General features: G+C 34.8%; 1 long non-coding RNA gene across 11 annotated transcripts in view; it reads left to right on the top strand.

Moving 5' to 3' along the window:
- The window catches only part of LOC147584241 (uncharacterized), a 386,937-nt gene that overhangs the window by 61,399 nt on the left and 311,718 nt on the right, over positions 1-13,820 (top strand). The window lies entirely within an intron of this gene.

Genomic DNA, 13,820 nt, shown 5'->3' with positions numbered 1-13,820 from the left:
GTGTACTTCCACCTTCTTAGTGGTCAGAACTCTTCTTACTGGGAAGAGATGCAAAACGTCCCTTGTCAAACACTAGGGAAAGCAATTAAATAGTTAAAGTGGAAGCTTGGGTAGACCACCCCTGCAGTAAGAAGGTAACTTAACACTATTTTCACTTGCAGACACTGGTACTTCATGTTTGTACAAGTTAGCTTGCAATAGTAATGTTTTTGGCAAGGAAAAGGCGGGGGGTGGGTGGATATTGGCTTGTCTATTGACAAAAAAAAAACAAAAACAAAAACAAAACCAACAGTTTATTATACAGGTTGGGTATTTAAAAATAAAACATATTTGGCAATAATTAGTTGAAAAATATAGCTAAAATTTGGAACTTAAACAAAAATCATAGATATAGTCCCTCATCTTCAACAAATCATAACATAAACATTTGTCAAAAAACCTTCCCTTGAGGGGGCAGTGATTCTTGAATGGTCTAGGCTGGTATCTAGGAATCCATAATGGGATGTATTTGGCAGAAGTTAGTTTCCTTACTCTAACTCTCATTTGCACTGTTCTGACCAAACCATGGTCATCTAAGAAATTAACACTCACAGGTTATATGACTTCTCATCAAGAAGCTCACTCATAAATTTAGAGGCTGTCACTTAAGTATACAGTGAATGTAAATGGATTATTTTATGGAGGCTTTGAGGCCTCTCATAGCTTTCTGTAAAGATTCTTTGATGTATTAAGAGAGCTTTTGCACAGCTGATTTATTTACTGCATGCCCTTTACCCTCTGCACCATGGGCATTAAAAAAATGCTTTGAGTGCTAACTAAAACTAGAAGTGGCTGTGTTGAGTATGGTATAGAGAAAAAAAGCTGAGTTGAATAAAAGCATTTAAGAGAAAGAGAAATATTTCAATATCCATTGGGCTCTACGGGTAACAGATTGGTTGAAAGCAGATCTCAACAGGTTATAAGGTAGTACTGGCAATTTTCATGTCCACCCCCAGCCCTGAAATTGCTTTCTCTTCTGTGCACTTTGCTTTTCTTTTTTCCCTAAACACTCTTTACCCATTTTGTTCTGTATCACATTTAGTGGTGTATGCATTGGTCTTTTTTGATAGGTTTTTAAGCTCTATATCTTATATATCTTATTCAACTCCCAAGACAGTGTGTTACTGATAGTAGCCTTTCAATCACTGCTGTTTGAATTAAATCTTGAGAGCTACTTAGCCTGTATGGGGAAATAAGCAGACTGCCTAGAGCCTCAGATCCGTCCCAGTTTTACCACTAGCTACCTGAGTGGCCTTGGAAAAGTTACTCAATCTCTTTAAGGCTTAGTTTCTCCACCTGCAAAATGGGGTAATAATAGTATCTGTCTCTCAGTGTTTCTGTGAAGGTTGAATATAATAATTTATGTCAAGGCTTAGAACAATGCCTAGAGCCATATCTAGGAAGGGAGTCCATATATTTTAGATATTTAATTTTAGTGATGATACCCTAGTACTTTTTTCAGAGTAATTAAAAGAAATAAAGATTACAATAGTGGAAAGAAAACTATATCAAAATCCAGGAATCTAGATTTTTGTCTTGTTTCTATTGGTATTTATTTATTTATTTATTTATTTATTTATTTATTTATTTTTATTAAAAAAAATTTTTTTTTTCAACATTTATTTATTTTTGCGACAGAGAGAGACAGAGCATGAACGGGGGAGGGGCAGAGAGAGAGGGAGACACAGAATCGGAAACAGGCTCCAGGCTCTGAGCCATCAGCCCAGAGCCTGACGCGGGGCTCGAACTCACGGACCGCGAGATCGTGACCTGGCTGAAGTCGGACGCTTAACCGACTGTGCCACCCAGGCGCCCCTCTATTGGTATTTATTTAACCTTAGCCTGATCAAGATTTCATGAACTTGATTCCTCATTTATAAATGAAGGTGTTTGGACTTGATGTCTGTAAAACTCCTTCTAGTTTAAAAGTTTTATGATTATTATCCTGTTTGTTCTCATGGAGGGGCATTTTAAGAACACAAATTAATATATGAACCTTTAGGGGGATGTTGCATAATCTGTGTATGATAGTTGATTAAAAGTTGAAAAATACTAAGATCTTATTGAGACCACAACAATTAAATAATCTTTTAATCTGTATACATCTCATTTAAATAAGTGAAAGTAAGATGCATGCTTACTTTACGGAATTTAACTTTTTTATCTGCTCAGCAAAAGTTGAAGCTGAATAGCTGATTCATCAGGTGAAATGTGGACTAGATATTGGTAGAACTGAATAAAATGCTGAAAAAACTTAACGGATGTGTCCTTTTTCTAGAGGCAGTTTACTAATGCTTTGGTGACTTCTTTGGATCCATTATGTTTGTGTCTGGATGATTGCTGAATGGTTGAGTTGTTCGTCTGGAGTTCTCTCCTTGACTCGGGTTCCAAATCAAATTGACATTTAAATCATGATGACTGGAGAGTGGGAATGACCCATTCCACTGTGTTGTCCTTGAAACCCTGGATTCAAGGAGATTACCCTGGATCTTTCCTGGTTCTGAGTCACAACACATGATTGATTAAATCTTCTTTTTACTCTAAATACCCAGCAACTATAACCCTCTTCTTTCCACTCTGTTGAGTTTTGAAGTGATAACATTTAGTGCTATCTCTCATTCCTTGGGCCCCATTCACTCTCCAAACCCATTGCAATCCGATTTCTGACTTGCCACTTCATTGAAACTGCCTTGGCAAAAGATAACAACTTCAAAATTGTTAACCCCAACAGATATTTTTTTCCTATTTTTTTTTAACTCTACTGCTTTAGATAATATTGCTACATTCTCCTTCTCTAAACTTTCTTTAAGCAAGTATACTTCCTTTGTTCTGTGTATTTATAACTTGTTTTCTTTTCTTACTGACTGGTCCTTCTTATTTGAGACTTTATTATCTTTTGAACCTTAATTTTATCCTTTCTCACATACTCAAATTCAGAAGATCCTGTGAGGTCTACTTTCAAAGATACCCAAATCCTACCAGTTCTTATTCTATCCAAAACTACTATCATTCTCTCATGAATTAATGGCACAGCCTTCTAAAAACAAACAGGAAACAGACAAACCAGCCTGTTTTTGCTTTTGCCTCATACAGTAGATATGGTAGGTAATAGAGTAGGTTTGTTAAAACATAAATCATAGTGCTTTGCCAATTAAACTTCTGTCTTCCAATATTATTTAGAGCAAAAATTTACATAATGAAATTTATGTAATATCTATTAAGGCTCTACTTCATGTAGTTCCTGATAATCTCTCTAACATCACTTCCTTCCACTCTCTTTCTCTGTCTGTAATATTTTTCATCAGTACTGACCCCTTATTGTTTCCCAGTCCAAGCAAACTCATAAGTTAAGACCTTTGCATTTGCTGTTTCTTTTTCTTGGAAAGCTGTATTCTGAGATATTCATATGACACACCTTTTCACTTACTTTAGATTTCTGCTCAAAAATCACCCTAAAAGAGAAGCATTTTCTAACCATGCCATATAAAATAGCAATGTTCTCCCTCCTCCTGACATTATTTGATTTTTCTCAGTTGTGCTTATCTTCATCTTATTATACTATTGGTGGGTGCTAGATATTTGGTCTTGACTTTTTTCCTAAGCTTCCTGATAAACATTTCTACTTAATTGTCCTACAAACACCTTGAATGCACATGTTCAAAACTCATGCACATTTTATGCCTCAGAAATACCTATCTGTAACCTGAACAAAAACTTTGGCATCATGCCTGTAATTATTCATATGTTTTTTCCACCTGTAACACTCTTCTTCACTTGCTAATTCCTACCAATGCTGGAAGATCATATTTCATTTCTTGTAGTTTTTTATTAACATGATCCCCACCCTTAGAATGGTTATTGTTCCTCCCCTCTCTTTCTTTAAAACCTTGAGCTTATCTTTAACCAGTGTCTGTACTGAATTATAACAATGTGATTTCTTTAGTTATCTCTCTCCCTTAATAAACTATAATCTCCTTAAGGATAGGGATTGTGCTCTATATATCTTTCTGTTCCTAGCACCTTAGTATTGTCAGCTTAGAAGGCACTCAAGGAGTGTTTGTTAAACTGCTTAGAGCCAGTTTTCTTTCCCCAAAGATAATGTTAAGGAACTTACTAGCCAAAGAGGACAGAAGAGAGGAGACACAGGAAAAAAGGAACTTTGTGCCCCAACCTGATTCATTACCATAATTCATAATCTCTATGCAACTCCAAAAACTTGAAGGCTTGGGGACTGGAAGTAGGGCATAGGGGTAGAATAGGACTGGCATGAAATTTCTACCCATTTGACACAGATGCATTTGAAGAGAGGAAAGATAACGGAGGCAGAACAACAGAGCCTCATTCTCTTAGCAGTTTCACAGTACTGTGTCAGGTGCCTGGTCCAGTTTTAGCAGTCCTGTTTGGCGGGGGCAGAGGGATAAATTACACAACAGTGAATTCTTAGATCCAGAAGTATCTTGTTAACAGAGGACGATAGAGAACAACATCATGTTTCAGAGATGTGCCACGAATGAACAATGCAAATTACAAACTTTTAGTATATTTTAAATGTATTGATAATTGGATAATAGATTTCTTTTGATGCATGGCTGTTTACTTATCCTTTTCTGCCTAATGGCAAGTAAATAGATGTTGAATTGAGGCTTAGAGTAGATAATTCATTGGTGAGGTTTCCATACCTAGTAATTACAGAGTTAGGATAGAAATCTACTTCTGACTCTAAATATGTACTTTTTGTTTAATCTCTTGCATCTTTAGAAAGAAATGAGTCCAAAGACATGTATTCAAGTGCTGGCTTCCTTCCTTACTGATCAGTCACTTAACTTACTGGATTCAGCTTCCTGACTCTTGAAATGACTGTAATAATATTTGTATACCTGGCTCCTAGGGTTGTTGTGAGGCTCCAATGAAAACTACAAAGTGCTATATGGAGGTATTATATTTAAGATCACCATAAAAATATGAGACTATCTTGTTGGTATATTGTCATCTTCATTTAACATTTTATTATTTGATGTTTGGTATATTAAAATGACAAACTAATTTAACTAGGCTAATGTTATTTTGTTATTATTACTTCCAGAACAACCAATATGCTCGATAAATTCATTATGCATATATTGAAGCCTTCCTCTGAGACAGTGTCCTCAGGGTCCACGCTCAAATGCCAGTTATAGATGAGCACATGTTCTTTGTTTCTGCTGGTGGCTTATGTTTCCTGAATGGCTTCCAAGAAGGAATCATGTTATATTGATTTACTCTTGTAGCACGTTGTTGTATAGTCAGCTTGGAATGTATACATGATTGCAGGAATTCATAATATTTGTTAGAGGAGCCAGATCTATCTTTATAACAAGCACTTTGCATAACATATTTTGAGGAAGAAATATTTTAAGTTCTTCCTAGGAAATTAAGTGAATATATCGTATAGCCATTCATTTACTCATTCAACAAACATGTGCTGAGTGCCTGTTAAGTACCAATGTTTTAGGCATTTGGAAATATCAGTGAACAAAGAGATGCCAGCTTCTTGTTTCAGTAGGGGGAGACAAACATTAAACAATAAATATAATAAATGAGTATATTATGTAGTATGCTAGAAGGTGAAAATCAATATGGGGAAAAAAGGAAAGCAGGTAACAGGATCCATAGGCTGAACTTACACACTCATTCAGCTAATTAGTGAGTATTTATTAAGTACAACTGCTAAGAAGGTAATATCTAACTCATACTGAGCTAGCAGTACTTAGAGAAATCCAAAATCAAGCTTGAAAAAATCAGCGAAAATGGTAATGATATGGAGACAGGAGGCTAGTTAAAAGATTGCTAGTGAGTATGCAAATTATTCCAACTTGTAAGTAACATAATCTGACATTATCTATTAAATTTAAAATGCACAACTATTTCACCAACTTTTGTGAATTCATCCAATGAAAGAGAAAGTATTAGTATATGAAGATGTTTAAGAATGTTTTTCCAGCACTGTCTGTTGTTGGAAAAGGAGAGAAGGAAAAGAGGTGATTGGGTAGGAGAAGCCTCAGACCATTGCACATCTAAAACAGAAGATGAACAAACATCTGAATATTACCAGACATTTATTGATAGCCAAATCCATGTAATTTCATGGATAATATCAGAGAAAACAGAATTAAAGAACAATCAGGATTTTAAGGAAGTATAATTGATATCCTTTAAGAGATAAAGAAGCTAATGTAACTATGAAATAATAACAGGCTTTAAAAAATTAGCAAATTAGCGATCATCAAAATAAAAGCTCAGTAAATGGGCTGAATAGTAGAATAATCATAGATGAAGATTTAATTAGTGATTAAGAAGAGTGGACAAGGAATTCATCTAGAATTCAGCACAAAAGACAAAAAGATGAAAAGCATGAAAGAAATAATTTAGGTTCAAAAATTGTTATATCCATTTATTTTTTTTTTAATTTTTTTTAACGTTTATTTATTTTTGAGACAGAGAGAGACAGAGCATGAACAGGAGAGGGGCAGAGAGAGACAGAGACACAGAATCTGAAACAGTCTCCAGGCTCTGAGCTGTCAGCACAGAGCCCGACGCGGGGCTCGAACTCACGGGCCGTGAGATCATGACCTGAGCCGAAGTCGGACGCTTAACCAACCAAGTGCCCCTGTTATATCCATTTAAAAGATTTCTAGGAGAAAAGATTCTGTGACAATACCTGTATACTTGTATACTCTCAAACATTGGTTATTTTTATTTATTTAATTTATTTAATGTTTATTTATTTTGAGAGAGAATAAGAAAGAGAGTGCAGGGGAGGGTCAGAGGTAGAGGGAGAGAGGGATCCCAAGCAGGCTCCACACTGTCAGTGCTGCTTCACAAATCATGAGATCATGACTTGAGCGGAAATCAAGAATAGGACATTTAACCCACTGAGCCATCCAGGTGCCCCAAACATTGTTTGCAAATTTAATAGGTTAAAAATTATGAATGGCATTGAGGTTGAGCATCGTTTTCTATATGGAGTATAGAAAAACGTGTGTGTGTGTGTGTGTGTGTGTGTGTGTGTGTGTGTGTTTTCCATCTATTACCTATTTATGGCCTTTGATTTTTTTCTATTATATTATTGCATTTTAAATATATAAACCTTCTTTGTATGTAAGGGCTAATTATCTCTTACCCATCATATAAGCTATGAATACATAATCTTAGTCTGTCATTTAAAAAATTAGTTATGATATATTTTGTCTTTGAAATTTCTTTCTATTTATTCAAATATGTCAGTATTTTCTTTGTGTTTTCTGAATCTTATGGATATCTGAAAAAAGTATTCCCTTTTGCTTAATCCCCCAACCTAAGCTATATTTTATTTAACTCCTTTATAGTTTGCTTTTTTGGTTTTAGATCTTAAATCAATTTGAAATGTGTTTAATTACCATATAAATAGGTAGTTCTTTTCTCATATTAAGTCTGCATATATGTGTGTGTATGAGTTTAAAAATTTGATTTCTCTCTTTGGTTCCATTGATCTCCTATTTCCCTCCTAGTACCATACCAAAGCTTTCTATTGATAACTGGTAGAGAAAGTGATCCCAAATTATTCCTTTTTTCCAAAGTTATCCTTGCTATTCTTCTATATTTACTCTCTCTAGAAAAACTTACGAATCTATTTGTCAGGTTTCTGTATGAATTTGTCTTTTTGTTTTAAAATAAAACAGATGTGTAGAACCAGAAAAAATATATGTAGCTTAATGAATTAATGTAATGTGAACACCTTTGAAGCCACTACCTGAGTAGGAAATAGAATTTTGTCTGCCATTCTAGAATCCATCCATGTGCCTATCCAAATCCCAATTGCCCTGATAGAAACCACTACCTTGATTTTTATACTTATTCCCTTGAGCTTCATCATCAGTTTATCACCAAGGTGTGAATCCCTAAACCACAGTCTTAAACACTGCATATTAGCTGGGCCTTTTATATCTTTTAATATATAGTTCTCTCTATCCATATTTTTTCTTTCGAATTTATTTATTATTGAAGAACCTACATCATTTAACCTGCAGAATTTCCATGTCTGGATTGATAATTTCATACTCATAGTGCTATACTCTTCAACATATTCCTCTGCCCTCTGACTTTCTGCACATTGGCAGCTGGTTCCAAAGGCTTGATGGGTTTGATCCCTTTTGCAAACCTATTGGTGGTGGTAGTTTTCATCAGGAGACACTTAATGTCTGATTTGCTCTCAATTCCTTTCACTCTCTTTTTCTCCCTTTCTTTATCTTCTTTATTGTAATGTTAGCAACCATTCATGCTAATACCTTGATCAGTCAATTCATTAGGGGTTGGAAAATGGTGATATTCTAATTTTTTATTCTTATTTATCAGCTGGAATAATTTTATTAAGAGGTGCTTTTCCTCATCAATTAAGTGATTACCTAGTAATACAATTTATATAAGGAAGGTAATATAGATGTTTAATTATTTCTTGTAATTTACCATTTTCTAAGATACAGACTTGATTTCCAGTCATTTTCCAGAGCCCCATTGAGTTTTTTCCCCTCTCTTTATGAACTTATAAATTTAAATATGTTCTGATATGTTTCAGTCTCTTGGCATTATTATTTTTCTGAAGCTTAAATTGCCTCATTTTTGGCCAGTGGGAGCCTCTTCAATTTGGCTTATGAGCATTTTGACAGGATTCTGGTGGTTTTTGATTTCTTCTTTTCTCTGCGCTCTGTCCGGTTTGACAGGATTTTTTGGCCTTATCTCTTGTATTTTTCCTGTCTCAGTCCTAGAATTAGCCTTTTTCCAAGAAATCAAACTCTGGATTATTTAGTGGAAAGTTGAATTTCAAGTTTAAATTTTGGGTATTAGGGATGCCTATTTATGTTGGGCTAGTCATTGTTTCTAGGCATTTTAATAAAATGAAGTTTGTAGGCAATGGTGGGAAATACACAGAAACATATTATCTTTAAATATATACATTTTGTTGTTGTTTTTGCATTTTTTAATTTTATTTTTTTTAATTTGCATCCAATTAGTTAGTATAGTGTGCAAAAATTAGTTAGTATATAGTGCAACAATGATTTCTGGAGTAGATTCCTTAATGCCTATTACCCATTTAGCCCATCCCCCCTCCCACAACCCCTCCAGTAACCCTCTGTTTGTTTTCCATATTTATGAGTCTCTTATGTTTTGTCCCCCTCCCTGTTTTTATATTATTTTTATTTCCCTTCCCTTATGTTCATCTGTTTTGTCTCTTAAAGTCCTCATGAGTGAAGTCATATGATATTTGTCTTTATCTGACTAATTTCACTTAGCATAATACCCTCCAGTTCCATCCATGTAGTTGCAAATGGCAACTGGCAAGATTTCATTCTTTTTGATTGCCAAGTAATACTCCATTGTATGTATATGTATATATATCTGTATCTATATCTATCTATCTCTCTATCTATCTATCTATATACACACATACCACATCTTCTTTGTCCATTCATCCATCAATGGACATTTGGGCTCCTTCCATACTTTGGCTATTGTTGATAGTGTGGCTATAAACATTGGGGTGCATGTGTCCCTTCAAAACAGCATACCTGTATCCCTTGGATTAATTCCTAGTAGTGCAATTGCTGGGTCATAGGGTAGTTCTATTTTTAGTTTTTTGAGGAACCTCCATACTCTTTTCCAGAGTGGCTGCCCCAGTTTGCATTGCCACCAGCAGTGCAAAAGAAATCGTCTTTCACTGCATTCTCGTCAACATCTGTTGTTGCCTAAGTTGTTAATGTTAGCCATTCTGACAGGAGTGAGGTGGTATCTCATTGTGGTTTTGATTTGTATTTTCCTGATGATGAGTGATGTTGAGCAATTTTTCATATGTTGGTTGGCCATCTGGATGTCTTCTTTGTAGAAGTGTCTATTCATGTCTTTTTCCCATTTCTTCACTGGATTATTTTTTTGTTTTTTGGGTATTGAGTTTGATAAGTTCTTTATAGATTTTGGATACTAACCCTTTATCTGATATGTCGTTTTCAAATATCTTCTCTCATTCTGTCAGTTGTCTTTAGTTTTGCTGATTGTTTCCTTCACTGTGCAGAAGCTTTTTATTTTGATGAGGTCCCAGTAGTTCATTTTTGCTTTTGTTTCCCTTGCCTCTGGAGACCTGTTGAATAAAGAAGTTGCTGTGGGCAAGATCAAAGAGGTTTTGCCTGCTTTCTCATTGAGGATTTTGATGCCTTCCTGTCTTACATTTAGGTCTTTCATCCATTTTGAGTTTATTTTTGTGTATGGTGTAAGGAAGTGGTCCAGGTTCATTCTTCTGCATGTTGCTACCCAGTTTTCCCAGCACCACTTGCTGAAGAGACTGTCTTTATTCCATTGGATATTCTTTCCTGCTTTGTCAAAGATTAGTTGGCCATACGTTTGTGGGTCCATTTCTGGGTTCTCTTTTCTGTTATATTGATCTGAATGTCTGTTCTTGTGCCAGTACCATACTGTCTTGATGATTACAGCTTTGTAGTATAGCTTGAAGTTGGGATTGTGATGCCTCCTGCTTTGGTTTTCTTTTTCAAGATTGCTTTGGCTATTCGGGGTCTTTTCTAGTTCGATACAAATTTTAGGATTATCTGTTGTAGCTTTGTGAAGACTGCTGGTGTTTTTTTGATAGGGATTGCATTGAATATGTAGATTGCTTTGGGTAGTATCAACATTTTAACAATATTTGTTCTTCCTATCTAGGTAAATATACACATTTCTAAAGGTAATATACTTCTTGAGCTTATACTGATATTTTCAAATAAATTTAAGTACTACAGGGTTTTTATGTAACCTCTTCTCAAGGACATAGAAGATAATAGGATTAGAATTATGCCATAATTTATTATTTCCTGTATCCTGAATTATACATACAACAGCCTTAGAATGATGTTACTAATATTACCATTATCAATATAATTATGAAACAGTTGTAAGTAATTTTTGTATACGCTGTTCACGTTCCTTGCTCATTTCATTTTTTAGTGTTTGAACTATAAGGTCTGAGTATATAACAATTATATACTGTCTCCCTTTCCTTTTAACTTAATTAATTTAGTTTTAGTTCTAAATGTTATTATAAATGTAATGCTCAGTCATTAGTGCTTATGTTGATATTTCTGTAGTCATTTTGGTTGCCAGAATTCTTTCCCTAGTAGATTCCTTAGGAAGAGCTCATGAGAGCATTCCTGAATTCTTGAATGTTGGTAATAGTTTGTCTTATGCCCTCATACTTGAAAATCAGATTTGCTGGATATGAAGTCCTTGAGACGCATATTCTGTTGTTGAGATACTCAAATATATTATTCCATTTTTTTTCTTTGGCATAAAGCATTGCTGTCAAAGTCTGATGATAATCTAATTTTATTTTTTTATAAGATAAATGCATTTTAAAAACGCCCAAATATTTTTTGTGTCTTTCAAGTTCAGTAATTATACTAGAGTATACCTTAGTGATAGTAGTTCTGAGTCTGTCAGATACATGTGTGCTCTTTTGATACGCAGTTTTTTTTTTTTAACTTTTTTTAATGTTTATTTATTTTTGAGAGAGACAGAAACAGGATGTGAGTGGGTTGGGGCAGAGAGAGAGAGAAGCACAGAATTTGAAGCAGGCTCCAGGCTCTGAGCTGTCAGCACAGACCCTGACACAGGGCTCAAACTCACGAGGTGTGAGATCATGACCTGAGCCGAAGTCAGATGCTCAACTGACTGAGCCACCCAGGCTCCCCGTTGATATGCAGTTTCAAATCTTGAACTCAGAGTTTTTCTGTACATTAGTTTTCAGTATTTGTTCTGTTCTCTTGCTTTGGTTATTTTTATTTCAGCGACTCCTATGATCTATATCCAAGACAATATCCTTAGTATTTTATCTCTTTAATATTTGTCATGTCTTTCCTTCTAAGCCAGTTTTGCTTTTCTTTTTCAAAAATCTCTAAGGTGTAATTTATATAAAGTAAAATTCATCCATTTTAGTGTACTGTCCTTGGGATTTTAATAAATTCAGTAAATGTAAATGGTGTAAATGTGGTGTAAATGTCACCACAATCAAGATATGGAAACAGTTCTAGCTCTCCCCCGCCCCCCCCCCCCCCCCCCGATTTCTTTGTACTCCTTTTTAGTTGAGAATTTCCTTTATAGCAGTCCATGGCAACAACTGATATATTTTCTGTCTCTGTGCTTTTGCATTTGCAAGAACATCATATACATGGAATCATGTAGTGTGTAGCCTTTTGAGTCTGAATTGTTTCATTTAGTACTTAAATACATTTAAGATGCATACATATTGTTGCATTTATCATAGTTTGTTCCTTTATTGCTGATTACTGAATAATATTCTCGCATGTGAATGTACCACTGTTTGCTTCTTCATTCCTCAGTTAAGAGACATTGGGGTTGTTTCTAGTTTTAGGTAATTATGAATAAACCTGTAACTTGTGTATGAGGTTTTTGTGTGAACTGCATTTTTATTTCACTTGAGTAAATACATAGGCATGGGATTGCTAGTTGATATGGTCAGTATGTGATGAGAAAGGCTTCTACATCTAGAAAGAATGAAGCTGGTGTGAGGGGAAAGGAAGAGCTGAGTGACCTAATGGTGTTAAGTTCTTGGTCTCATTTTCCCCTTAATATCCAGATGCTTCTTTGTTTTCTACATAACTTGGTTGTCCAGTTTTTTTTTAGATTTCATAAAATAAACCAATGTCCTTTGGATACTTCATTTTTGTCCCTTTAAGGCAGTTCTAATTAGATATTTGACATGTGCAACAAGTAAGACTTGTTTCATAGCAACCTTTTATTGAGCAGTGGAGGGAATGAGTTACTGTACTCAGTCCTTAACATGCATTTTGTAATTTATGCACTGGGATTATCCAGCCCACTGTACATTGGTTGCAATGAAAATTTAACTCATTGTTATGAAGAAGGGAGAGGAGGAAAAAATGAAAATAAATAACCTCATGTGGAACTGATATGCTTACTAAAGGGTTATAAACATCTTGTCAGGCATTGCCAATGTATTTATTGTTTTGGAGAAATACACTTTTGATTACAAATGCCTTTATGGTTTGGTACAGGCATTTTAATGTTGACAAGTCTACTTTGCACAAAAGAACAAGCCACACTGCTATGAATTCACACATAAGTATGTAGATTACTTCTTTGGTGTATATATTAATAAATAAAATATTCATGAACTAAAGTCTTAAAATGAGAGATTTAACACCATGATGGCTAAAATACTTGGCTATTTCCATTACTTCTAACAAATCCAACTTTCTGGTTCCCTTTGGAACAGATTTTAAACGTATAAATGATATAAGAAACCCCTCAATATGGGCAAAACTTTTATTCAGTAGTTTAAGGTACTTTGATTTTCCTTCAGTTTTGGGATGAATGTTGTCTTTTCCTGACATATATGATAGATGCTATTTGAGCAGTCCAGATGCTAGGTGCTTCTGGAGTCAGGAAGAGGGAGAGGTCAATTTCTAGGTTGGAGGCTCAGGGCAGACTTTGTGGGGAAGGTAATACTGGAATGGGGACTTGTAACTTATTTGTGTTCGGAGACCATTGGCACTAAAAGGAAGAGTTTTATTTAATATGTTTATAGTATACAAAACTGGTGTTCAGGTAAAAGATTCACCTTTAAAAAGTAATTAAATTTTTTTTCCACAGTATTTTGGACATACAGTTAAAATTAGTAAACTCATATGGTTGGATTCTTGACTAATTATTAAACGAAAATCATGCCCTCTTTGATCCTATTT

Source organism: Puma concolor, chromosome A1, assembly GCF_028749965.1.
Source record: "Puma concolor isolate L17-30 chromosome A1, mPumCon1.1.hap2, whole genome shotgun sequence".
In the NCBI taxonomy this organism is placed as follows: domain Eukaryota; kingdom Metazoa; phylum Chordata; class Mammalia; order Carnivora; family Felidae; genus Puma; species Puma concolor.
This window is presented reverse-complemented; position numbering and strand designations above follow the sequence as displayed.